We start from the raw sequence: 26,711 nt of genomic DNA on the forward strand, positions 1-26,711 counted from the left end.
CTGCTACACAGTGAAGCCTTGCAACACCTAATCTCTGAGCTGCAGGGGTTGAACTTTTGCTCCCTTCTGGCACGTGGGGAGGAGGAAAAGAAAAAAAAAAAGGAATATTTTAGTCTTAGTTTTTCTTGATAAAAACTGTGTGCTTTTTTTTGCCCTTTTTTTTTTTTGTTTGTTTGGTTTTTTTGTCTGAGAGTCAAGGCCTCTGAAAAAGTGGACTGTGGATAACAGGAGAGAAGAACATTTGGCCAGTGGAGGAAGGAGTGTTCTCTTCTGCAATTTCATGTCACACGTGCAGTTCTTCCCAGAGCTACATCTGCTTGAACTTTCATAAATGCCACTTCAAAAGTTTAAACTTCTGCCTTACCAGAAGTTTGAGGGGAAATGGAATGAGGTTTTTTGGGGAGATAGGAAGGTTTCTAAGTCAGTTTCCTGGCCTTCATTGTGATTACTCTTGAATCGTGAGCACCCTTGGATTACGCTGCATAAATGGCTGTGGAGGAGTTTAAGATATCTGCTACACAAGGCATAATGCCAAGGTACAATGGGTTTAAGGTGTCTTCAGCCACCCAGACTCTTTAAGGAACCCAAGCTATGTTTGAAGTTTATAATGGTATCTGGTTTCCACAGCTTCATGCTTGCCTGATCCCAGTGATGTGACTCAGAACGGTGTGTTGAATACTCACTTTGAAATAGGAAATCTAGGTTGGGGGTGGGGTGGGGAGTGGGGTTATTAACGAAGGGGGAATTACAGAAATGATGATGTCTCTATCTTTTAGTACTGTTTTAAGGTACATTTTCTCAATGTCACTCTGACTTAATCTAAGTACCTTATATTTAGTTAAGCATAAGGAGGTCCTTGCATGCTTTAGCATTACTGGTTTTGAAGTTTTGAATTAATAACATTAGAAAAAATTAAGTCATTAGAACTAAATGGGGGTTTATGGTTTGTGAGTTTGTTTTTGCTTTGCTATCTCTTTGCAAAACCATGGATAAGCAGCGTGTGTATGTGCGTGTGAGCATATGCATGTGTTAGGGCAAGGGAAGAGTAAGAGGTTGAAAAATTTTCAGCTTTTAGAAGAGTTACCTAAATATTCTCATGTGCAAATATGGGTATTCAAGGAAGTGGCATCTCCTTCTGTTTGAGGAACATATTTTGGTTTTATTTGTATTTTAAGGTCATTATTTCATATCATATTACATCCAAATTAATAGCTGCATTCTTATAAAGTATTACAGGAACTAAACTCCTTTATAAAACCCAAATTAAATAGCCAAGCTTTAAACAGAAGCATTACAGTAATATTTATTCAGGCTTTCCATCATACAATTTTTAGTTCTGCCATGTGCAATTATTTCACTAAGTGTGCTGAGCGGGTTTATTATGTGAACACAGTAATTCAGTACTATGTTTTCAAAGTATAATTTTTCAAGTAAGTCAGATTTCTCCTTTAATTTTTCATGTTATTTGGTAATATTTTATTAATATGGCAAAGTATTTTAATGGGCATAGGTTAAATAAATATAAATAGGATAGATTAAATATACTATTACATTTACATACTAGACTTAGTTAACTACATGATTTCCAAGGGAAATAATGCTGTTGCATCTAGCAATATATATACTGCCCTTAATATTAAGTGCTATTATAGCACAATAAAGATGGCCTTTTACAATTGCCAGGATAGGAGGATATAAAAGGCAGTTATATAAATATAGTGCCCTGCTGAATCCTTGAAGTTAGTTGCTATCTTCTGTGGCTTAAGCACAAAATATCACATCTAGTTACTAGCAGAATGAACAAAAATTTTATATAGCCATGAAATAACATATAAGCTTGAATTAACTCTGTCATTTCACATGCAGTTCTGGTTCACTTGTAGTAGTTCTGACTATACTCAAAACCTGCTTCAGGGCAGAGATGTTTGTTCTGAAATTTTAATTTAGTGTACACAGAGAAAGCAATTATATGATCCTTCTTGCTTTTCCATCCTGAAAATAAGCAGATTTTTGGAAGTGACACATACACATCAAAGAGGTGCAAAAATTTGCTTATTTTCTGTAGCTGAGCATTATTTTCATAGATGACTGTAAAGCTTTCTTAAGTATCCTTTCTGCCCGGAGTTCCTTCCTGGGAAACCATTTACTCCACTTTGCCAGTCTTCTGTTCCCCAGTTACTATGTGGAAGATGATGAGATCCCATCCTACACTGACTATGCAGAAGTCTGTCAACAATTGTTGAAGTGATGAATCACCTGTGAATCATGTTGGCTAGAAGGCAATTCAGAAAAAACAGGAGGTTTTGCGTATTAAAATCAAATGCCTAAATAAAACAAACAAACAAACAAACAAATTCTGCTTCATTCTAAAGTGGAGTATTTTGGGGGTGAGGGGTGTGCGTGTGTGTGTTGAATTTGCTGCTACGAATATCAGCAGTTTCCGTTTTATAATGAAGAAGAATTTGGTTATGTGCACATAATCATCAATTGGATCAAATGCTCTTTTGATAAAACCTAGTAGAAATAGAATTCCCTCTTAGATTTTCATCAGGACATGCTGCAAGTACTCACTACAAAACCTGACAACGTAACACTGAGATGGACTTTTGTGTCCTGTTGCTTGCAATCAGAAGCAATTATGTTATGCTGTCCTTTGTATACACTTGTAAAAACCCCAACACAAAGGCAGATAAAAATGCTGGTGCTCAGAATTTCACCATTCCCACATAGGGAAACCCATCTCATTTCTAGGCTAATTGTTTCCATGGCCAGTTTATATCCTTTGGTTTTGTCTTTGTCCCACTGATAAATTTTTAAAATGCCTTTGTGTTCCCATTCTGCGATTTTTCTTATATAGAAGATTGAAGCTCTGAGGTCTCCTCATGTCTTCTGTTCACCTCTGTGTCCTTCCAAGCAGCACCTGCCCTAGTCAGAAGCCATATTTTCTCTTGGCATATGACTAGAGCTGGTCCCTGTCTTATACCTGAGCTTTTGACAGTGCCTTTTTGAAGAGCTGCCAGTCTTTACTGGAAATACTTTTCTTGACAGATCCTAGCATTTAGCTTTTCCACAGTGAAAACATGTGCATGGCTCATCATCACCCTGTGACAGATTATGACCTTTCTCCTTTTCCATCATTTCTTACTGATAAGCTCCTTGCTGATAGAAGAATCTATGGAACAGTTATGTTATTACTTACTGAACTGTGACTCTCTAGGTTTTGACCAGTTCCACGTTATGGAGATAATGGAATGTCTTTATAAAACACCTTTCTCTATATGGATGTAATTGTAGAGACCTATCCAAAATACACAAGCTATTATTTAGCAATGTAATTTTGATGATTTTCACAGTACAATTACAGTAAGTGACTTCTGAAAGCAGATGGATATCCTTGTTTTAACAGCAAGCTGGCAAAAGCAATGAAGTTCATCCATGGACCAAAAACTCATCAGAAATCACACTAAAGAATTCCATTGGCATTTTGTTAAATTTGAACAATGTTTTAATAAAACAAGAATACTGAGTTCATAGATTTGATTAGCCATCATGTTTGGCTTCACCAGTACTAAAGGGAGTGAAAACACTTAGGAAGTGGAATAGGTATAATATACTGTGATTTGCAGTTTTCTGCCCTGGTGTCTAAAGGTAGATGGCGTGCACAGAATGGTAGACTTTTTTTCTTTTCTGTTTTTTTCTCATAGCCTGTTGTTCCTGTCTATTTCTCAATCAACAGGTACTTATTCTAAGGTTGTAAATTCAGTCCTATGAAATGCTTTGAAAGCTTTACAAATGGTAAAAAATAAAGAAAAAGAAAAAGAAAAAAGCTGAACTAATCTGTTAACTCACTCACTCCTTTTTTCATTAAGTCACAAAACAATCCAAGTGAAAAATACTAATGCCTGAGCATGTTTCTTTTAAGGCAAAATTCAGTCACTTTCTTTGACCTTTTCATGTATGATGGGGAATAGCTGTGCTGTTTTCATCAAAGAAGAACAGACTGCAGTCAGTGTTGTCAGCCTGGCTGCCTTATCTGCACAGGAAGAGCCATATTGTGACACATGCAGAGAAGAACATGGACTGATTTCCAGTGCCTTGTTAGTACGAAGAACTCTTCAGTTAAGTAATTGATATTGCCAGACGTGGTATTTAAGCCTCAGCATTATTCATGAAGTCCAACAAATCACAAGGTGATCAAGAACAGGTGAAAAAAATCTGAAAATCAGTCTGCCTTACACTGTTTCTAGTGAATGCCAAAAATACGTACTCAATCAAAACAAACCAAAACAAAAATTAACGACCATCCATTCCTTGTAATTGATGCATAGAAAACATTACATCAATTATAATACAACCAACAGGGACTGGAATCAAGGAGAAAAACAGTGGATGGGAAGGCTATATAAAAATGACAAGATTATAACCCTTTTGAACAGATCTTTCTCTGTAGGTTTTATAGCAAAAAGAAAATTCATAGAATGTGTACATTAAGGCTTCCTTTTTCCTTGCACTGCATTTTGAGCGTCCTTGACTTGAAATCAGTAAAATAAAGCCAAGAACCACTTGATCAACTGGAAGATGCGCTATATAAGTACACCAATATGCACCAATAAGTACAGCCATTTTCTGCAGAGCATGGAGCAGCTGTGACAATGCACATGCAGCTAGTCATTGAACAGTAAACATTAAAAATGCTGATACAGCAACATCAGATCTAGGAGGAAGATTTAGCTAAAGCAAGAACAGAACAGATATTAAACTGAGATTGATAGAACCTGCTATTCTGACAGTCCGGCCCCATGTGTACAGCAGCTAAGAAAATGTAAGCTATTCATGCCAAGGTTAATGCAATGTCAACATCCCTCCCTCATATCTCATAATGCCTGGAACCTCTTTGAAAGGACAGGTCCATACCAGAAGCGCTTATGTGTTGATAATGCTGTTGTAATGACTAGAGACACCTTAAAGCAGTGCTTTTTTAGAACTGATGATGTCATGCAGTTTAAATGATTGCCACAGTGAAAACTGGTAGCTGAGTTAAACCAGAATATTTACTGTGGTTTCATTTCCTTGATTATCATTAACTGCATAAGCTACAGAGACTGATACTTCTAAAGGAACTGATATGTGACTTCTACTAAATCGGAGATTTACAAAACATCAAAAATGCTACATTGGCCTTCTTAGGCTATTAAATGTCAGAACTCCTTGTAGCTACGTCAGCAAGATTTAATTTGAAATTTGTTTTTGTCTCATTCCAAGACTTCAGAAGCAGCAGCAGCAAGTGCTCACCCAAAGGACAGGATCTGGCTCTTCTGCAGGATTCTCAAAAGGTTGCAGAGCAGTATCAGCTCTAGCGGTGTGTCTGTGTTGCCATCCATAGCTATTTTACCCTTGATTCCAGAGAAAACAAGTTCATGCCTTCATTTTGACTGGAAGGGCTTGCTCATTTCTTGTTAGATTTTGCCATTGTCCAAACAACAGTGTTCTGGCTGAGGATGGAATAAGAAAGTGTAGGAGCTGAGGGCTCGCATGGAAACAGCATAAAGTGCCTGGCCTGGGTGACTGACAGAGCCTTGGTGACACAAGCACCCATCTAGATCAGTGGAAGTAAGTACACCAGAGAAGATCTTTCAGGTGGTTTCAGCTTTCAGGAGGTTTCAGCTTTCAGGAGCTTTCAGCTCCAGCTCTTCAGCAGGCTTCCCTTTTGCTCTGCTCGTAAGATTCCTGCCTCCTAGAGAAATAACTGGAAAATTTATTGGCCATAGCAGCAGAACCCTAGAAAATATGAAAGGAAAATTTTACTTGTGGATTTCACCACTGTGCTGATCATTCTGCCTACATCAGTTTGGACCCTGCTTACAACAGGTTAACATGTTTGTACATGCTTTTTGCTAGGCAGACTTCCAGTACAGTGTTGAAAGGATGGGTTTTTTTGTAAATTCCATAAAATCAGAAGTAAATATTTCTGTTATGTAGGATTCAGGGTTAGACTGAGATGTACTTTGAATCTCATTTGAATTTATATATGGATTTCAACAACAAAAAGCACTGAGCATCAGCCAGAAAGAGTCTCTTCAAATGTTTGTTTTCATCACTGACAAAAAACATTGCCCAAGATGCATGGGATTTAACTAGAAGCAGATTGAAATAGAAGTATCAATTGACAAAGGAATAGTGAAGGTAGTGGATGATTGAACCAGATATTTAGCTCAATCATTGAATTTTCCATGTGTGACTTGCAAAGCATTTCACAAAAATCCGTATTACCTTGATTTTGCAGATGGGGAAACAAACAGCAATACAATATATCAAAGGGGGAACCAAGTCTTAATCTTTTGAGTGTTTGGTGTGAGTAAGTAGTGCTTATTTTTAGGAATTCAAAACTCTGTAGTTTGTCCTAAATGTATAGTGATGGTGCAACTTCTTCTAGAAAGGAGATCATCACAGAAAAGGTAAATTTATGTCTTGGCAGATTGCTCTCTCTGTTTTCATATTTTCTGTGACTAATCAAAAAGCCACAATATTAACTAAGGACCTGCTTCACAAAGGTTCTTGAGCACACATTTTAATGGGATCAAAGGTACACTTAATCAGATTTTCTATTCCAGAATAGACGCTGCAGTTTTTGACATCTGGGGAAATGTAGGAATTCTGCATGGCTGCAGAGCCTGCAAAGAGGGGAAGGAGTACGCAAGTACGAAGTATTTAGCTTCAACGCACATTTCCAGTAGTATCTCAAACCTAATGTTCTACCATCTTTTGCTAGGTATATCACAAAGTGCTTATAAGCGTCTTAGTACTCTTTCCTCCTCCACCTCTGCGAGGACTGCCAGTCATCCAAGTCTTACTTGTCTTACTAAACAATAAAGCTGGAGATAAAGCTGAGGTCCTCCTACTTTAGGTCTACTTGCAGGACTAGAACCAGTGGCTTGAAAGCATATTTAAACCTGCCATTCGTTGGCAAATAAGGAAGAGTTTACATCAGTTTCTGCCTTACAGGAATATAAACATTGCTACACCTAATAATGCTCATCATTGGCATCTTTCCTTTTGTATTTTATATAATTAAATAAACTTATACAAGTTCTACATAGGTATCTGCTTAGGTACTTCCAAACTGAAACGTGGGAGCTTTCAAGTAGCTTGATAGGACCATTCCCTGCCCTCAGCCCTGTAAGAGAAGTCCTGTCCCTGCCTCTGGTCGTAGAGGTTGAGAAGCAATAGGATGTATGGGATTCAGCAGCAGTAGTTGGTGCCATGCAGGTCTGTACCAGCACTTAAACCAAGAATTCAGCAGCAGTATAAAAAATGCAGTTCCATTTTCTGTCTGGAAACAGGAAAACTGGGCCTAAATCTAGCTCAAGAAGTTGACTCCTTCCATATTAGGGCTCACATTTCTTTCTAACTCTGCCTTATTGTGCATAACCAAGACCACTTACCTGTCCAAACCAGCAAATGCTAAAACTTTCAAAGATTGTGTCAAATCCTCTAGAGCTATTTGTATCTTACAAAGCACTGGTGTGAAGCGCTACTCACTCTTCTCCTTGCAGCCTCTTTAGAGCTTTATCTGGGCATTCCCCTAGGTGATAAATCTGGGACTCAGCCTTCACTCAGAAACAGCTCTGACTGAAATATATAGATTGGCAGGTTAGTAACCCCTCATGAAAGAAAATATTAATAAAATGTAGTGTACTGAGCCAGGTTCTGTAACTATGACATGGGAAATCTGGAGCTGTTTTACCGAGGTGGCATTCCTCTGGTGCCCACCTTTCTGACATCTAGAGTAAACTTGGGAATTAATATTGTTTAAAGAAAAATGTGGATGTATTGAGGGGAAGAGACCTTTCTTTTGTGGAGCTATGATTAGGCTCCTTTAACTTCCAGCAGAGCAGGAATCTAGATCCACAGGGCTGTAAGAAATAGATACTCTTACACAGTGGGGGGATAGATTTACGTCTTTTAAAAGTATGTGGAAGAGTTCTGAGCCTTTTACGAGAAAAATGCTGGAGTACCCAGAGAGCCACATCAGTGCAAGCAGGAAGTGTCCAGTAATGAATGAAGTGGTTTTTCCTATAGAAGAAATGCAAGCAAGGTCTTTCTCTCTCTCTCTCCTGCCAGGGAAAGTTATGTCCCAGCTATGTCCCAACAGCTCACAGAGAGGAACGAGATGTCACAAATTTGTCAGGTCAAATGCCAGATCCTACTTAGCCTTTCCGTTTGCATAGGGGACAGCACAGCTGATGTAAGCTGACTGTAAAGCACCTCTGGCAGGAGTGATTTGGATAGCCTAATGATCTTATATTTAAATGGAATTTAGTCTGCTACTAATTTTACTCAATTTGAAGCAAATATATTTATGCAAAAACACTTTGAACTTACTTATCTAACTTGTCAGACATGGCAAACTCCAGATACAGGTGGAAGTGGATTTTCATCAGTGTTTCTATGGATCCTTCAAGGGACTGTTGGGACATCTTGCAGTCTTCCCCACTAACCCTGCTATTCCACTTTGGTGCTTATTATCTGTGTGGGAGAAGTGGCAGGTCAGTGTTTGCCCCAAATCCCAGGGTAATCCACAGGCAACTGCCTGTGTTCTCATTTCAGTGGTTTATAGTCAACTGCAGTACAAGTACCCAAGCAAAATTTCTGATATGTTAGTCTAATCTGCTGGTTTCTACAAGCTTTCATCATATTAAGATGTGGGACAGGAGAGAACAATGTGAAGTCCCTAGGAATGATGGGACTCCTGCCGTGTGGAACTGTACAAGGGATGCTATGAGGAGCAGTACACAGCGAGGAAAGAAACCTCTTTAATCACAGCATGGAAATGTTGGATCTCTGTTGAGATTTGTTAGCCTTTCTGTGATTTATACATAATGTCTTCTAATAATAAAACAGTAGAAGGAGCAGCTGCTGTAACATGTTATCCAGAAAAAGATTCTGGATGAGGAATACTGTAAAACAGATGCTGAGTACTTCACAAGCCACTTGACAGATGTGTGAAATGCATGTGGGACACAGGAGCCGTGTGGCCAGGTGCTACAGCAGTGTGTGGCAATTTGAGTAAAAATGATGAAAAAGATCACAGTGTTCAATAAATATCCAATATAGAGCAAATCCAGTTTTCTCAAGTGATTTCTTGGCCTCTCCCAGTCTCAAATTATTCTAACATTTTACAGTGAACTGTAGCTGCTTTTCAGCCAGAGATACTTCAGTGGTAAATAAAGTGATTTGATGGACAGAGGGACTTCCAGGCATTAAAATCAGAAGTTTAGTTTTAATGCTTCAGGAACAGGCCTAGTGGTTTTCAGTCCACTTTTTGAAAAATGCTTTTTTAAAATAAATACACAGTCATTACAGTTATGTACATGAGGCTTAGAATAAATGAAATTACTGGAATTTCAATGTTACAGTCTTTCCTTCTGCAAGCCGTCTGACTGAACAAAGCAATGGCCCAGTGTCGGGACAAGGATACTTTATTTTAGCTTACACTGTACAAGTATTTTTATTAATTTTGTGTCATTGAGACTAAAGTTGGGGTACCTGTATCGGACTGTAGTGGAGGAAAAATGTAAAAATCATCTAATGTACCATTAACAAGTGCTTTCACTGGAAATCCTAGCTCACCATGCCCACTCATTCTGTGGGCTCACTACTTGAATGACTGAACACTCTTTGGTGAGAGTAAAAATGATAAACATGATGAAGGCAATATTTATGTCCTCTCAGTTCATCCTCCAAATAAATTTTATGAACCACCAGTTTTTGTCATCCAGGACTTTCTCACACATATTTTCATTTGTCATAGTATGTGGTAAATAAATACCACCTGACATGAAAAAAGTAGGGGAAAAATAATAAAATCGGCATTACTTAAGAAGATCAGCTCTGGCGTGTTGTTGGACTCAGGCAGAAGATGTCTTTGCGGCAGGTTCTGTTTATTGCTGCAGTGCCAGTGTCTAATATAGTAGTTACATTTCACCATGGAAACAGAGTCATCTTTTTATTCCCTATCATAATCAGTATTGTTCAGTTGGCTTATCTGTAAAGCCTTTCTAATCTTTATTTTTTGGATTATACTTGCACATAGTCTTGGAAGCAAAACTTTCCAGGGATTAAAAAAGAAGGAATGTTAAAATTAATGAAAATGTAAATATATAGTTTGGCAATATGGAGACTTTGCTATTAAGTGAGCAGCAGTACATTATCTTATTGAATGGCTTCAATTCCACCACATTCACTAAAAAGACAAAAGAATGGCATTTCTGTGGCATTTCAAGAAATGTAGATTTCTTCATTTACTGTGAAATTGTAAAGTTTTGGAGATTAGAAATGCCAAGCATATTTCTGCAACTAATACTGGATGAATTGGTGAACACTGTTGCAGAGTGTGATGAATGCATTACCATTTTTCCTGTCATTTGATTATGAATATTTCAGGATATGTGTATTAAATCTTATGCCTGAGAATACAATTCCACAATTATAAAACCAAGACTGTAAACCGTTTTCATTCTGAAGGATGAAAGCCTGTTTTACAATGTATAATAACAAGACTGCTGCTGAGGGTAGCAAATATGCATCTATTTGCTTATGGCAGAAAGGCTAGGATTATTGCTTGTAATGTTAGCACATGACACCCAAGACAAAAAATTAAGAAATATGTTGTAAGCTAGTCTAAGGACCTTACCACTTCACCGAGTTAGAAGCAAAATAGCTGGCATGCAAAATGGCAACCTCCAAAGAATATTAGCTAAAACTTTCCATCTAATTTAGTTTTGTTAGGTCATGAACTTGCCTGCTATGATCAGCACATACATTTGTCTTTGAGCAGGTTCTGAATGAAAGTGGAAAGAATGACAGAGTAACAAGTGCTTGTGGAGAACATCCAGCCAGTAGTGTCCAGCAGTAGTAACAAGTAGTAAGTGGAGCAGAGATGGCCACTGAGTGGTGTGGCTGATGGATTTTGCAGCCGGTGAAACAGTGCAAACCTGTGAAAATAAAAACAGGCTAGAGGAACCCATGTATTTTATCCTTTATTTTCAGGAATGAAAACTCCTTTGAACAGAGAAGACATTTTCAAATATTGATAGCATAACACCGGTACCAGGTGTTGCTGAAGTAGAAGAAGTTTCTGTGATTTATATTGTTTTAATAAAGCTGAAACAGAAAATTGCCTTATGGAGAATGATTTCTTCAGCCTTCTTTATGTCACTAAGAAGGCTTCATGCTGAGCATTTAGTTCGGAGACAAATCAAAATGCTGATGCTTTATTTGGTTACCTTAATAGCTTAATAGGCTTTATGGATTATTACTCTCACAAGTCTTTTTGAGCTTACAAAATCCTAATGTATTTGTTCTTAGAAATTATGAGCTCAGTCCCAAAAACTCTTACTTGCATGAGCCCCTCAGTGAGTTGCCTAATTTAGCGCCATTGATCTTTAAGGTTCTGCATGACCACTAGCCTGTGCTTGCAAAAATACTGTAGAGGCCAAGTAAATGCAAGAAATTCCCAAGCGGAGCCAGTTACTTTGTAAAGCTATCATGTTCCACTCCACTTCATCCCTTCCCAAGGATTTTTAACCCATTTGCATTCATGCTAACCAAAACCCAAATGGATTTTGTTTGGTAGATGTTATTTGAAACCATATTTATTCAAAAACTGTATTGATGATAAATAGGCGTTCCCACCTAAAGCAGGCACCATGCAGGAGTTACTTCTGCTGTTGGAGTGTCAGGCTACAAAGTCTATTCAGCTGCTTTTGAATTTAGAAAACCAGCCCCTCACAGGCAGGCAGGAATCTACTCAAAAGATAAATCTCCCCTAGTTTGCCATAGCTTTCTCAGGGATTAAGTTACACTGCTTCTATCCCCTAAACCTGCCGGCTGCCTGACCTTTTGGTATTGCAAGGTTTTCTAGCCTTGCTTTTTGTTTTGTCATGTGACGTTGATCTTTTCATATTAGACCAAGTCTCCTTGACCATTAAGCTGACACTTAGTTTGTCTTCATGCTGTCATCCATGGTCCAAAATTGATGTTGATGGGAGTTTTGCCATATGACTACATTTCTGTCTGGAACTAATACAGTTGTAGCCCTGAAAACATCTGCGGAGTTATTTGAAAAGGTGTAATGAAGAGTTACTTACGAAAACTATGCACAGCCTGATTCCTAGTGTCCAGGGCTCTCTTGTTGATGGGCCACATTGGTTTTTTTTAACACTGACAACTGTCTGTTATTTGGATATTTCAACAGGCTTTTCCTCCAGATGTTACTTGCCTTCAGTGCTGTAGTTCAGGGAAGAGATAATGATGAACTACCACTGAGATTTTCTGGCTCAAGTAGCATAAATGTGTACATTTGGAATGAACAGGCAGTAGTGATAATTGCATCTCTCAATGACACTTACTCAAAACTGAGCCTATTTAATCTGCAGCAGATGAATTCACCCCTGTCAGCATTTTCTTCAATAGTCCTGTCAGTCTCTTGCAAAGAAGTGAGATTTGCACTGCATGGCATTTTCCACTCTGGTTCTTCCAGATATTTCTGACCACAGCAAAGGTCATATGTAACTTTTAGTCTTGAGGTCATTGATAGACCTTAAAGAAAAACTGGCAGTTTGAAAGAAAAATGCAAGACAAGATGCTAAATGTTAGTGGTATAGACCTTATCAACAGGGGAGGGGGAAAAAAAGAGAAAAAAAAGGAAGAAGAAAAGAAGAAAAAAAACCAGAGACAGCAAGACTAATTCAGAAAGTGTTGAGGAAAAAAACCCCACAATCCTTATTCTAAGAATATCAGTATGAAAACCAGACTAGAACGAGACAGAATCCTCAATTAAACCTTTTTTGCAGAAGATTCTGAAACCTTCTTCATTAAGTGTGTGGAATGGGATGATTTCTGTTTAACATCCTAAAATTGTTATCTTTAAAGGGTTTTAAAAAGTCATAGAAAATGTTCAATTTTGTTCATTTGCAAGAGTGAGTCACCTACTACTCACAGCTGAAGTTTCTCTAAGAATAATGTAAGAAACAGCAGCTATTAAGAAGCCAATACTTTCTACCTGTGGCTTTTTTAAGAAACCCTTGATCTTGGTGCAGTCATTGCTGAAATTTTTTTCTGATACCTTGGGGAATATAAATGCAAAAATATGGTATATGATGTATAAGAAGAAGGTTTGCTTCTCACCATGTGCTAGACTAGCTCTTGCATATGACCACACCCCCACTCTCAACCTTTTAATGCAGAAATGAAACTTGCTTGCTTTAACTTGTTTAAATCCCAGTAAGTGGTTTATGCCAATTTATGTTTACAAGGTTGTCTTCACAAGGATAAAGCAGCAAAAAATATAATTTTATAAATGAAACTGAGATTCATCTTCATGGTTTCGTTTCCTCCTGAAATCAGAAAAATTTGTAGGTATTAGACACTAGACATTAGTTTGCATAAGTGATAAATTAGGCAGATTTAGAGGAGGGAAGTGACCTAGCAGATGAAACAGTTTTTGTTGTCAGCAAAAAGCAACTCATAGAATTTAGATCACAGAGCCAGATTTCTCTTCAACTAATGAAAGAATGGAGAAAATAAATTAGGAAAAATTTAATGTATTTTTTCTAAAGAAGTCAGGCATACACACGTCACAATAAACTCTGAGGTCCTAAATGACAAAAAAAAAGTGCAGAGGTGATTCTAATCCTCATTTCTATATAGGAGTTCATATTACAAGAGATGAAAGGCCTGAAATAATTAAACAAAATAGTGCTTTAATTCCCAGTCGGAATAATTACATGAGAATTGAAAGATTTGCTGCAAAAGCTTTAAATCACTCTGTTTCAGTTCAGTAGCAAGCAGAGTATTATTATAGGAAATTCATAATGCAGTGATGACAGTGAATAAATTTGTCTTTCTAAATAAATTTTACGGAAGTTGAATCCAAATTGCCACATCAGACTTTCACAACTCAATGTGCAACCTGACTTTTTGCAGAAATTGTGATTCAATGATTGGGTTTTGTTTGTTTGGAACATTGCTACTTACAGTTTGTTGTTTTGATTTATTTGTCTTTAGGTATAAGAGATGCTGTGTCTTTCTATTACAAGTTTTTTCATTGTACTTTCATCAGAGACATATAAAAGTCCCTTTGCTAGGTATTCTTTCATGGTCCAGGGAGTCATAGTTAACTTGCTCCACAAATGTTTCATTGTCACTGTGATTTCTATACAGAAAGATGTAGTCTTGTATCTCAGGATTAATTTTCCGTGTCAAGTCATGGTTGGAAAGATTTACACAGGAGTCTGCATTTCTCTGGAAGGTTTCTGTCCCATGCTTCCGAGAGCTAAGTAACAACAAAATCAGCACCTCCCCCTGCCCCAGAAATCAATGGTTAGAATTCAGTCTGCCCCCTGCGTCTGTGGCTGCTTCTTGGGCAAAAGAGAAAGGCTTTGTAAGACAGAATTTTTAGGCTGTCAGTGTATGTCCTTATTTAACAAAAGGATAGATAAGAGAAAAGCACCCCTGCTTCTTTGGGTAGAAAACTTTTTTTCAAGCTCACGAAAATGTGTTCTTTTTGTATTTTGGCAGCATTCTTTTTTTAGTTTTGTATCGCATGACTGATTTTCGTCCGAGATACCTCTTCATTCTCTGTGGTCTAAACCAAAGGATGAGCCTTTTCTGTATTAATGCAATTGCAAATAAGGCTAGTACAGTCATGTTAACTAAGTTACTTCCGTCAGAGGAATGTATATATGTAGCTCTTCCAGAGGATGGTAGGAGTCTGAAGAGCAGTTTCTCCAACTTGTGCTGGCTTTTAGGTCCAAGGACTTTGGTGAAATGACCAGTTTGTCCCCATGCAAATCTCTACTTTGCTTTTGTCCAGCTGTGCTCAGAAGATTGCTCAGCATTGGCCATGTTGCAATAGATCCTGTTAGTACACCAATATCTGCTGTCCCCCAGGTTGATTCTGCAGTCCTTGTTTCACAGACGGCACTATTAATCCAGAAGCAGCTCCTCTTTATTCCCAACCTGCATGAGCTTTCAGCTAGAAATGAGACATGAAAAAGTTTGCATCCTGTTATTGTTACTGCTTTGCCATCCTTTAATGAGCTTGGTGACTAGCTTATAATCTTGTCCTTGCTTGCCCGTGACTGAATGCAGTGGAGGCCAGGAGTAAAAGCAGTGAGGGCTGTGGAGGGTGGCTGAGCCGTAGCGTGACTGCTCTGGTGTTGTATAAAGCTGCTCTGGGTGATGGATGCTAAGGCGAGTGGGCAGGCAGTCTTTTAGCTGGAAGAAACAGTGGCACAACTCACCATATTTTACCATAGCATTAAGAAAACAATTTTAAGCATGGGGTTTTGTGGTGGTGTTTTGTTTTTTTTAAAGGCTACTGCTGTGAGAGCTGACTGTCATAGGTGGGTCATGAAGTTACTTAAATACTTTTTCCAAAAATATTCTGGCAATTGATACTGTTGGAGCAGTTGAACTCTGTGGATCCCCGGCCCAGTGTGATCTTGCTCATCAGAGTAAGCAACCTGAACTAGAGCCCCCAGCCTTCTCAGCTTTGGTCACTGCAGTGTTGCAGTATGTTGCAGGGATTATGTGACTTTAAACTCCACCAAGTTCTCAACACGTTTGCATCTGGCTGTGTGCTGGGTAAGTCTCCAGGCTGAGCTGGCAAAGTCCTGACCATCTGCAAGGTGGAGGAAGAGCCTGGCTGTGTGACTGGAAAAGCCCCTGTTGGGCAAGGTCTGGGCAAAGGTGTGAGTAGGAGCACCTGCCGATGAACTCACATCAAACCACAGCTTAATAAGTAGGTGGTAACATCCAGAGAGAGGGACTTTTTATTCAGTAGCATATGATCGTGATTCTTACAGCTGCAAATGTCATAGGATGTATTAGCCAGTAAGCCTCTGAGGGTAGAAAACATTCATATTGCAAAATTAATCATTTATTTTCACTGTATTTTGCTTTACATGCAACAAATTATGATACTGACACCTTGCTTCAATGTGCTGTGGAGTAAGTATCACTTCTGTTCCTGCATGCTCGACCAGATCCTGCTCTCAATTTATGTAGTTTTATGCTAATCCCATGGAATTAATTCACAGTGGTGTGAAATCAGATTTTAGGCCTTTTTTTTTTTTTCTGTTTCTTTGATCTGTTGGAGGTTTTCCAGACCAGTGTCCCCTGTACTTGTTATTTCTTTCTATTAGGATCATGATTTTACCTGACATTAATTTTTGTCATGTAGTTGCTAAATCTCTATGAACCAGAATGAAAATATTTTGATAATTGAAATTTAACTGGAATGTTGAAAAGCGTGAACGGTTTGAGAGGAGATTTCTCTGTATGTAAGGGAGTTCGGTTTAGAAATGAGACACAGTTAAGAGGAGTGGACAATAACAGTCCTAATGATTCTTTCCCATTCAATAAGCACAGTTTTGAATTAAGAGGGGGAAAAAAACACTCTTCAAGTATTGCTATAGACATCCACAGACAGACTGCAGGAATACTGTTTCTGAAGCATATTGAAAATGTATATGCACAGAGATATCTACAGTTGTAAAATCTCCAGTTAAGCAAACATGAGGCAGACAGACTAAGGGAGTTTTAATCTGTGTTTCTTCTTATTTTGGCCCCACAGTGTTTTACAAGTGTAAAGATGACATTTCAAGAATCAAATACATTGGTTCTCCCTGACTCTCTTGGTCAGCATTGTAAGCACAAAAGCTAGTTAAGAGAAAAGACCATGCATAGAACACAATATGATAAAAAGTGGCTTAAATTCATAAAGTCCTGACTCGAGCCTCATAAACTCCTACATGAGAGAACCATGTTTTTTGTCAATTTAGCTTGATAGAGACTGCAGTTTCCTGAAGTTCAAGTGAATATTTTGAAAAGAATCATATGTGAATTGTTTACTGAAGTTTTTACATGCTTGCAAAATGATTGCAGAGTCATGCTGAAACAGAAATGTGTAGATTCATAGCAATGGGAATTTTCTGTAGAACCAAAATCTAGTTTATGGATTAATTCCAGGCAGCTTAAGACTGCAAAGTGCATAATGATTTCTGGCTTACCTTACCTTACCTTACAATTTTCTTTATATGACTAATTTGGTTGTATTAAAGGTTTATCCTAGGGAACTAGGTTTTTCCCTCTTTGACACACCAGATTTTTGTAGTTCTGGCAGTGTGTGCACTAACTGAAAACAGGAATTTGTTACTGGGATGACATTAAAGCCAAAACATGCCAACCTGGAATGTAGCCACAGGAACTGGTGTTTGGCTATTAAATAATCAGCAAGTATTTATACTGAGGCTCAGGAGTTGTTCTTGTTTGCTTTAATGGAATTCAGCACCCAGTGTATTTCATTATGAGGGCTGGGCTTAAGTCGAAGCCTTCTATTCATATCCCCTCTGTCAAAGTGACTTCACTTACTGCAAGGGTATAGGTTTTTGTTAAAAGTCTTCCGCTATCTTTCCATTTCTTGTACATTTTACACTGAAGAACGCTTAGTTGAGCACACAGTATTGAAACCAGTGGGGTGTAACAGCCCTCTCCTTGGTAAATGCAGATAGTTATGATTGCACTTAATGAAAGCAGATAGCTGAAACAGTAGGAGCATCCATCTCAGAAAAAGAAGCGTGCCAGTCCCTGGAACAGAGGTGTTCATGGTGGACTGGGTTTCCATGGGCATTGTGTGATGTGCCTGCTGAAGAAATAGGAGGGGGAAAAGGCAGCAGGGAAGTCTAAGGCATGAAAGAAGCATGGAGAAAAATAATCAGAGAAAAAGGCAGAGGCAGACAGCATTTGGAGAGCAAATGTTGGCTAAAAGGAGGCTTATAGCTGGGGATAATGGCATGGTCTCCTGCTTTTGATTCCTGAAATGCTTACAGAAACCCAACTCAAGGTTTTTTTGTAGCAGACTGGGATTGTATAAAAGATGGATGGAGTTACTGTGAGTTTCTAATTGAGAGGCCTTGCATATTGTTAATTTGGGTGGTGTCCAAAATAACGTATCTCAGCAAAAGTCTCTGAGAAATCTCATGATTTGCAGTGAAGCTCACCTGGCAGGTTGGAGATATAGGCATGCTTTTGTCCTAGGCTGTAAATGGGAAAGAGAGGTAGAAGGCAACTATGAGCCTGAGCTAGGGCTGCTAGCTTGTTAGGCTGCCACCCTCACTACTTCACCATGAGCTCTGCCATGCTTTCTTGTAGCTATGATCTCCTACTATGCCCTTTCATGATTTAGTCCTCGCTAACTCCAAAGCATCTGTTTCCCTGGTGCCTTATTCTTTTTGATCACAGTGGGAATTCTCCTTGGAGATGTAGGTTTACCTTAGTATTAGGAAGCTGTTCTAGAAGGACTGGGCTTTGCAAAGGAGAGGAACAGAGCCACTGCTTCTGCCTTACATGTGGCAATGGGTTACCTGCAGCTACCTGGTTCATAGCTGCAGAGGCAAATCAATAGTATGAAAGGTAGTGTGAAACAGCAGACTGATGCAGGAAGGTGAGCATATAATGTGTAGGACATAATTCTCTTAAAGATGTGTCCAAGCACTGAGCCAAAATAAGGTAGGTCTGATTTAAGTTCTTAATGTTGTAACTCTGCATTTAGAAACAGTGCCTGCCGTTGAGGTCTTTCTGCCTCAGTGTCATTTCTTGCCTCCAAAGGAGTTAAAAGTAACCTGGCACAGATCACGTGCCTAGTGGTCTCCAGAATCCCAGCATACTCTTGATTTCAGAGCCACATATCTTCTCTTTCATCTTAATGCAAAGCAGAACATTGTAGAAAAATAGTTAAAAGGCAGCAGGCATCAGAGTAAGACAGAATCTGATGTGGTCCTGTTTTAGTTCAACTAATGTGGAGAAAATAATGTGTTTTGCTTTATAGTTACAGGTTTGGAAATTTCAGACTTTTCTGTCCACAGCTCTGTCAGGCTCACTGGCAGTACAGTGCTGGAGCCTTATCTGCAGGTTGTTATGTAAAATTTCTTTTCTGTTTCTTAACAGTTTTTCTCCCTAACGTTTCTTACACCCTTGCCAGGTACAAGAAAAACCCTTAGATGGCATTTGCATGTTTTAGGTGATCAGAAACAGCTAGGAGGCTGTGGTGAAAATAGCTAAAAATGGTTATCTGAAGGATGAATATGGATGCAGACAGTATTCAATGTCAGTTCTAAAGACAATGAGCCTGAAATACTGTTGAGTCAAATATGCAAAATTAAGGTGTTTGCTTTTAGTAATATTTTTCTTTGCCTCAGACTTAATGTCTAGTTTCCCATTATAAAAATGAGGAAGTGTAATATAATCCAGTGAATGGGTGAATAAAAAATAAAAGCAACATATTTTCATTGGTTTTCCTTTCATAGTGCTGAAGAATCAGTCTAATATCCTACTGGATGTAAAAAGTAGGAGTGTTTCGTGTGCTTTCATTGCATTGATTCTCATATAAACTTACAATCCTGTAGTCTCAGACCTGTTAGAGACATAAATAGTCAAGAAAAAGAAAATCTTTGATGTTTGTTCCCTAACAGAACATTGCAAGAGGTACACTTCGTTCCTTTACCTATAGCTGTTGGAGGTGCTGCTCTCAGAAAAGTCCAGCTTTGTAGTTTATTGCAATGAACATGCATGTTGTGCTCAGTAGAAGATGCAAAACCTGAAAAGCACAGTTAATTGCTGAAGAGAAAGCAGTTGTATCCAGTAACCTGCCCCTAAAGCAATCAGCCCTCTTCATCAGAACAAGGTTTACAGTGTCTTTATTCCTAGTTTACAGAAAGGGAAATGGAGGAATGGAAGCCAGTTGCTAGATTCTGCCTATTGGACTGCTGTAAAACTGACACCCAGAGTCCTGCCACCTAGAGCTGGCAATGTCCTCCCAGTGAATGAGGATTTTATGTTTTGAAGCACGGTTATTTAAACATTTGTACCTTAAGCATCGTCCTGTTTTGGTGATGCTTTCCCCTCTCCCTGCTCCCTCTTTTTTTAAAATCCGTGAAGTAAATCACTTTAAATGTTATTACTGTTTCATGGAAAAGGTAGTCCCACAAGATAAATACAGCATGCCAGGGTTTTCCCTTTGTCTTATTTACGGGCCAACGTTCTGCCTTCTGTTCTCTGTCCCCTTCTGACAATGTGGGAAACATCAACTGTTAGCAATGGTCAGCTAGCTTTGTCCATATCATTCAGTATTTTATATGCTCCTCTCACATTTGATTGCATTCTTCTTGTGGCTGCTATCCTGAGAGCTACATGGGGTGTGAGTTTGTGCCAGCTGAAAAAAGTCAGCATTGCTCCTGGGGACAAAAAGTCAGCTGAAGGGGAAAGGCAGCAGTGAAATAAGACAGAGAAGTGAGCAGAGCTTGGTGGAAAGGGGACGTGACGGGGCAGCTGAGGATGCACTGATTCAGCATTTCCTCCCTACAGGCTATGCAGGCTGGGTTTTCTCTGCAGCTGGAGCTGCCCATGTTCTTCAGGATCTCCAGGGTGCTGGAGGCAGAAAGTCAGTGAAACTGCAGCTTTTTTGCCCTTGTGATGAATCCTCTGCAATGTACAGCCAATTGCAGCCAATTACTGCAATGAGATTTATTCGTTGCAAGTCAGCATAGCATCAGCAAACATAAGATTTGTCAAACGCTTTCCTCTCTGGGAATTACAGTCTTCTTTTAAGGCAGACTCTAAAACCTCCATAATCTGTAGCAGATCCTTTGTGTATTTAGGTAAGCAGAAGTCCTAGGAAATCTTTTTTTTTCCTGTCTTCTTACTAAGCCATCCATGTCTGATTGAGTTGTAAGAAATTAAGAGAAGGCATCTTCTGCCAGTAGTCTCTATGGTACAGTTGGAGTTCAGCTGAAAACCTTCCCAGTCACCTGCCCAGATTTTGGAGCTTGTTTCATGGATGATTTTAATTCAGACATTTAAAAATTTTTGATAACTTAATCTTGCAACACTTACTAATGTATTCTCATGTAATATTATTGATGAAGTAGCAGGACATTAAACACTTTAATCCAGGTATTTTAAAGCTAGCCACAGAAATCCATACTGAAGTACTTAAACTGTCACTTGTGAACTAATGCTTTGTGTGCACAAGTATCTAATGACCTCAATAAGTACCTAGCTTTAGTTTTTGAGTTTGTGGTTTTTTAAAGGTTCTTTTGTCCCCTGGAAAGTTACAGACGTACAGAGCTGTGGTGCTAATTTTTGTAATTTAAAAAATAGCAAAAGATGACTTCATTGGCAAGTCTTGAAATAAGGATAAGAGGACAACTTAAAACTCCATAATCATTTCTGACACTAAGGTGATTAAAAACTCATCAAGTCTTTAAGCTTGAGCTATTACATTGCCATCTAAGCCAAAGATACCTGACTTTAAGCAAGTTCAGAGAAGGTAAAGATGCGGGGCAGACTGACTTTCTTACACATGTTGAATAACTAAGTATCATGATTGGGCCTACAGGCTAACTGGAGGGGTCCTGTTTCATATAACAGTATGCATAAAAATCTGGAATTAAATCAGTTGACCTAACATTAGCATGTAATTTAACAGCTGATAACCTTAAAACATCCATTTGCCATTGCTGGAGTCAGCTGAGATGCATCTCTTTTGAACATTTATGAGAATTCACTGTGTGTATGCACATTGGCTAATTGCATGAACAGAGTGACATAAGAGAGACAACTGATCTGAATGAACAAAGCCATTCCTTTTGGCCTAGGGCTACAAATTTCACACTAGGTAGGCGCCTGTAAATAAGCAGTTGTAAATGCAGCCATATAGTCCAATTTGATGGTCCAGCTCTATGTCTTTGAAAGTTCAAGCTCTAATCTAGTAAATTCTTTGTTTCGATGAGTAAAGCAAGATTACAACCTCGATTTAATTTTGGATATGGTTCTTGTGAATCATATTGATTTTGTTCAACAATACAGAAATCTGCTTCTTTAGGTAGAGCTCCCTGTTTTACTTTACTTCTAGGAAAGAGAAAGATGAAAGGAAGGAAGAAGGCAGGCAAGGAGAAAGGGATTTTTAGTTAGTGTTTCTACAGTGTGCTTATAAAGATTTTCCTTCTCTTTTTTAAGTAAGGTCCAAGGTTCTGTACTCAGTGTTAGCTCACAGTAATGTTCTACTAAGCAGTAATATGTAAGTTAAAATCCTTTACCATATGTAAGCTTAAATACAGAAATACTCCCCTACAGCTACCTGCAGCCTTTCTACATAATGAATATGTAGAGAGTGGCGTGATGGCATGCATCACCTTTAGTTAGTAAGCTGTACTGACCCCATCTGACAGAGCTTCTGTGGACTATGTGGTGATGGTCAACTTTTATTTCCATGGATATCTAGAAGAATTTTAGTTTAAGTATATTGAGACCGCTGGAGCTTGCACTTTTCAGATTCCTGCCAACCATATAAAGCCTAACCATCGAGTAGGCAAAGGTTATGACATGGGATTGTTTCAGGATGTTCACAGAAAGGAGGTCTAAGGGATTATGATTTGGTAAAATCCAAAGATGTACATATTAAGAGAACCAGATAAAGTAATACTTTACTTCATTTTTTTGTTTCTTCAACTGAGCTCATTAGGTTTATTTCTGAAATCTGTCTAGCTGAGTTTGCTGCTTTGGATTTTAGTTATGCGTTAACCTAATTTACCATTTCAAATAAATTCAGTTTATTTAGTTTAATGTATTTTTTTAGTTTTATCATTATTTTTTAGTTTTTATTTCGTTTATTCAGTTCTATTCCAAGTACATTACTAGCACTCCTGAGGATACTGATTTTTAGAAATTATCTAGACCCTTTTAAGTTAACTAGATTGACTTCAGTGGCTGCCTCTGAAATGCATACTGTTTTTCTGCAGTTCATCCGAACAAAAAACACACAGACCTTCAGCGTGTCTTGCAAAGATTAGAGAACCCTGTGCACCAAGAAAACTATCACCTGTAATTTGCCTCAGGACTGACAAGTAGTGACTCACTGACAGGTATAAAATTGCAGAGTCCAGATGCCACTTTTGAAAACAGAAAAAAAGAGAGAGTAGCTGAAGTCCTTCACTATAATAAAACATCTTGAGTCAATTTATCAAAACCCTGTCAGGGCTCATATTCTACAATTACTGCATTCAGCATCGCACTGCCAGCCAGCAAACATAATGAACTTTCTTTATTCCAGTAAAAGCTGATTTTTAAAAAAATAGCTTTTTTGTTATTATAGTTCAAAAAGATTTAGCAAGCAGGAAAGAGATGTGAACCCATACTGTAGAAAGGGTGTTGAAATCCAGTTACATTTTCCCCTGCTGTTATTTGACAGCCTGCTTTCCTCACATTAGGAGAAGGGGGTGGGCAGTCCAGTTTGCTAGTTGTTTCAGGCACTTGAACCTGTAACATGGAAACTTCAACTAGAGCAGCAACTTCTAGAGCTGCAGGCCATCAGCTCTCTGATTCTGGTTTTGGAATACACGATCTAATAGATAATTCAATTACGAACCATCTTTTATTTAACAAGGATATTCTGTATGAAATACTTAGAGCTTTTTACAGGTTCTTCTCCTCCTTTGACTGTCATGATGCACTTTATTTTTAAAAAAAGGCATGAGGAAATTTGCCATGTAGTTAGTGAGGCATCAACTCCTGCATGAGTTGCTTCAGGACCCTGTTTCTCAAGAACACGCATTCCCAGACAAGGCAAGGAAGATGTCAGGCTTAATTGCTGACGCACTTATGTCACTAAGGAAAAGAGATGTGTGAAAAGCATACCATAGACCATTTCTTCATAGCAAGTAGACTTTTTTTTTAATTATTCCTGAAATAAAATTGTTTTACGACTTTTAGCACAGGTGGAGCAATCTTGAATACATGATCACCAACAGAGACAGGAGGATGGACAAACTCTTGTGTACTGCCATGGCATACAGGGGAACCTACAAATATTTTGGTGAATTTTCTATAAAAATTAGTGAAATGTCTCATGATTAATCTTTTTGTAACTCTGATAAAAATGTAATAAGGGATTGTGCCCCAGATACTTTTGAATAAAAGAGTATACTAGAATGCATTATTTTCATTTTGCAGAACTATAATAAACTCATGGATTTAAAGAAATTTTAACATGTAATTTCAAAAGCTAATTTTTTGGTACTAATTCCTTCAGAAATATACGTAATGCACAGATGACATAAGAACTTCCATCTCTTTCTGATCCTGAGGGAGCTAGTATGCAATGGTTTCCGTGATTTAAAAGCAAACTTACCTTTACAGAAAATGTGTCTTTTCTTTAAAGAAATCACTGTTGGCTATGTCCAAAAATACAATATTCACTCCTGGTGCAAAGAAACACAACCATTTTAACCTTGGACCAGTTTTCAAGTGTTCTTTTAAATTAAAAGGTTGTATAAAATGTCTGAATACTAAATGCTTCTACAAGGGAAAGTGATACTTTCAAATACTTTGCCATGCAGTGTGTGATACCCAAATTATATAGCAATGAACGTGTTAATGCAAAACTCACTGTAAAAAATAGGAAAATAGTTTAATTTCCCATCCTAATGAGAACAAAATGACATCAAATACACAATGTAAACAGCAGCACCACAACTGAATTTTTCACTGCCATAGTTTAAAAGACTGTTTTAAAGTGATATTATTGTTAATCCAGGAGATAATCCAGGCATTATAAGTATTTAGTATCAACAAAATGTCAAACCTTTGTTTGCATTCCCGTTTTTAAAACTGTGGAGGGATTTCTGCATTAGAACTCCATCCATATTCCAGTCTTGAACATTTCTTCTAGGATGTAACTGGACTGGCAAGTTAAGCTGAGAAACAATTGCATTGCTAATCATGTGTGGAAAAAACAATTAGAAAAATCTGTTTCATGGTCTTACATCCCATTCTGTACTGATGAAGAATGAAATTATTTCAGATGTAGTTTTCACTTTTATTTCCTTAACGTATATCCAAAATGTATTTCATTATTCTTTCTCTTTATAACATAATTATCTTCTACAAATTAAATTATATGATACAAATTACATCTAGTTGTTTTTATATATTCATGCAGCTTCATCCCATTCCATTTCAAGTAAATGACAGTATTTCAAGTATGAACTACTTCTTTTGTTAGGAATGCCCTCATATTAAGCCTAGAGCCTGCTCAGTTTTTTTGAGGCATGCTGAATGCTCTCAGCTCCTCTTGGCCCTATGAAGAGTGACATCCTTTAGCCCTTTGCCAGGTTGAAATGACAAATTACTCAGATTTATCAATTATATATTCTCATGTCTTTCAGTATTAAAATTAAGAAACAAATATCCTATCTTCAAAAGTTCAAAGTCCCAAAATAATAATTTTTTAAACTTTTATTAAAGTTCCAATTCTGAACACTCATCCACATCTCACAAGCTTTACTACTGTAACTATAACCACTGATCTTTAGGACTTGACTGTCCTAAATCACTTCTTGGAGACAAGAACATTTCCTGGCTTGAGCTTTTTGCTTCGTTGCAAATTTTGCTGTAAGGTAAATTTTCCCTCCTGTGAAGGTCCCTCAAAGTATCCGTGAATAAATCATGGACTTGCAAGTGTGTGTGTGTGGATTTGTATCTGAAAGGTCGTGTATGTGTATACTATATATATCTATATTATACACATTATGCAAACATTTTATAAGATGCATCCACTGTTTTCATGTAAATTTAGAACACAGATTTTGTATATTTTTTTTTCTTTCCTTTTCTTTCTGCTGCATTAAAAGTTCTTTCCATTATGGTTGTCTTCAATAAAGGCGTAAAACTTTTTTTTGCTAATCACTTCTCACATGAGAGCAGTCTAATTTCAGAGGTGACAGATCATTCCTTTATCAGAACAAAGATCTTTTCTTTGCCTCTGTCTCATCTTCAGGTTAGAATTCACAGCTGGATGTGTGGATGTGTGTGTGCATGCACGTGCATGTACATTTTTGACAAAGACTTCAGTTCTGGATGTTCTTTCACTTACTATGGAACAGAAAGGATCTGCTCTGTAATCAGTGTTAGCTCATAACTCCTTGCCTTCCACTTAACCTTCAAGGTCAATTCACTAACTCAAAAGCCATGTCCTGAGAGTTGGTATTGGTATGTGTCCAAAAACTGGGTTTCACTGCACTGGGGAGGTTGTTCCTTAGAACAGCTGTGACATAGTTTTCTATGAAATGCACCAAATAAGAGCTTTGAGATGGAGGAAGTATTTATATGCCAGCTTGTGGGGAAGGGTTTGTGATCAAATAAGAATGGCTCTGAGGCAGCTGGAGTCTGCACTGTGTCCTATTTTACTTCATATCTGATGACTGGAGTTTCGTATTTTGTGTATTGTGGTGTTAATTTTCCTTCATCAGGATAAGCAGAATGACTAGAAAAATAGCACTACTGCATCACACAACTTTCAAGATGTCATGGAAACATATTCCATTCCAAAAGTTCTGGGTTCATTTTTGTTCCCATTAAGTCTTATTAAATAAACAAGTAAAACTCAGGACTACAAAATGGATAAAATTTTTGCATTTGCTTGTTTTCAGTGTAAATTCTGTTCTGCCTCAAAAGTGTCTCGTGGTGATGTGTTCTGGTGCTGTTGTACTAGGGATAAGACACAGGAATCACAGATCATCTCCAGGATATGTCACTTACCTGAAATCGTTAATTGCCTTTAAAATCAATTTGGAGTCTCATTTTCCTTCACG

The 26,711-nt window shown here is 38.0% G+C and overlaps 1 protein-coding gene across 4 annotated transcripts in view; it reads left to right on the forward strand.

Annotated features, from left to right (window-relative positions):
• Nucleotides 1–26,711, forward strand: part of SLC24A2 (solute carrier family 24 member 2) — a 111,644-nt gene that overhangs the window by 33,915 nt on the left and 51,018 nt on the right. The gene's annotated exons all lie outside the window — the stretch shown is intronic.

This window comes from Falco rusticolus, chromosome Z, assembly GCF_015220075.1.
Source record: "Falco rusticolus isolate bFalRus1 chromosome Z, bFalRus1.pri, whole genome shotgun sequence".
Classification (NCBI taxonomy): Eukaryota; Metazoa; Chordata; class Aves; order Falconiformes; family Falconidae; genus Falco; species Falco rusticolus.